Below are 2,233 nucleotides of genomic sequence, written 5' to 3'. Positions count from 1 at the left end.
ACACCGGCAAACATAAAAGATAGCACTGGGCACTGTAGAACATCTGTAGCTTCTTGTTTGCAGACGTTGAGACCTCTGAGCCAGGAGCTACAGCCGGCTCTGGCCCTTCTTGTACTGAGCCCCTGTGTTCCCAGGCCAAGAGATCTTTTAAGATCTTTTTTAGTAGGAAGAACAATAGCAACTTCCTTTTAAGGTTCCAGAAAGTACAAAGGAATTTCCTAATGGGGGGATGCTTAGATCTTTTAGCACTTTCAATATAGGGCAAGAAAACACCTTCCAAGATATCACTGACATATTGTAATACCCCTTTAGTAGTGATATATTGACCAATGTGAGGCCCTTATTATTCAATCAATCAATCATATACACATTATTATAGTTTAATTATATTACAAACGTTCAATCTTAGACTATCCTTTGGTTCAGTAACCTTCAATCAATTCCACCTGTTTGTTCATGTTTTAAAATTGACACAACTGTCGGGCAAACAGACCAGGCAAAGTGAGCTGAAGAGTAAACATTTGATTATAAAATAATTGAATTATACCATTGAGGGAGGGGTTTGCTTCCTTATTTTTTTAACAGCTAAGATCAATGACATTTTACTAATTTGCTGAAAAATATTCATATATTAAAACAAGATAATCCTCCCTGCTGTATTTGTTGACATTTAACCTCCTGGGTGGTTTGCCATTTAAATGACAACAAGAGTGATCTGGTTAAAGTATTGTACACATTATGCTCATTTCAAAACCAGCTTTAGGGAGGATTTTCACAAAGCGACCACTGTAGTTTACTAATGTCCAAAGTAAGCACGCCACTGTTTGACTCCAGGGAGCAGGATTAACATAATTATTAGGACAGATGAAATGGAATTATTAGTGTCTTACTGGTCATGCTGGCATACTGATATTAGAGGTAGCAGCTATTAAAACACAGATTTTTAGTGTATTCTGTCAGTACACTGAGTTATATTACATTACCTTTAGAAAATAAGAAAATGTACTGTACCAACTCATATTTACTACAACATTAACCAGCATCTGTGTGTGTGTTCCTATTAATATGGTTGCATAAGGGAGCTGGCAGAGGCTGCAGGTTGAACCTGACACTAGTAAGCTGCTCTGGGACCTGGAATTGCTCCAGAAAAACCAGTTCAACAACATGGAAGCACTGATGCGAGTTTCTAGGACATGATATTTCACAGACGGATTTATTTGTTGTCCTTGCTGTCCATGTGATTGCTCTACTGTCTCTGTTGTAAAGTCAAATATACTTATATTATGGGACTATGTCTTTGTTGCAACAGAAAATATATAACTTGCCATAAACAGTGTGACAATGGAAACGAAAACACACAAATATTCATGAACACAATGATACAAAAATCAAAACCAGTAAAAGATATATTGACATGCTTTGCCATTTTCAGCATACTTTTCATTTATTTGGCAAAAAATAAATAATAATAATAATTTGCCTAAACAAAATTATGGCTACATTACTGATGCTGTAGTAGATAAGTCTGCATATCTGTTGGTAAGTGCATGGCCTATTTCAAATGAACTAAACAATACAGGTCTCTACTCTGAACACTGTACATTGTTGTGTTTAGTTTAACTCCTTCTAACATTTGAGAACTTCACTATGATGCACCACACCACTGACATCTTGCTGATTGCACAATTGGAGGAAGCAAAAATGTTAGAGACAACAACAGCACTAGCTACAGTTGTCAGCTGTTACCCATGGACAACAAGATTAAACCCATCAGAAGCCTTTTCTGTTAATTGTGCTCTTCAGCAAACATGAAGAAAGCTAGACCTGTAAGTTAGTTGTTAGTTACTGGTGCACTGAACCAGTGAAACCAAGTACTACATATCCTATTGGTCTTGTTGGCACATGATGAGGGAGGGAGTTGCTGTGACAAAAATCAACAGAAGTATGAGCTACAGTACATTTGTGCACTGTCAACAAGAAGAGATCACATAACAAGGAGATAAAAACCCTTTAGGAGCCTTTTCTGTTAATCCTGCTCTTCAGAAAACATGAAGAAAGCTACATCTGTCAAAGGTGAGTTCATTAAGTAATTCTAATAGTGTGAATGAAAGATTTATGATTAGTTTCTCAGTTTTTTAAGCTTTTTTTCAATATTAATTTCTAACTTTCTTTCTGTCAGAGCTGAGTGCTGTGCTCGTGGGATCAAACATCTCCCAGAAATATCTTGTTGGAA

Source organism: Morone saxatilis, unplaced genomic scaffold, assembly GCF_004916995.1.
Source record: "Morone saxatilis isolate NCDOM2014 unplaced genomic scaffold, NCSU_SB_2.0 Contig1, whole genome shotgun sequence".
NCBI classification, from domain to species: domain Eukaryota; kingdom Metazoa; phylum Chordata; class Actinopteri; family Moronidae; genus Morone; species Morone saxatilis.
Note: the sequence above shows the minus strand (reverse complement) of the source record.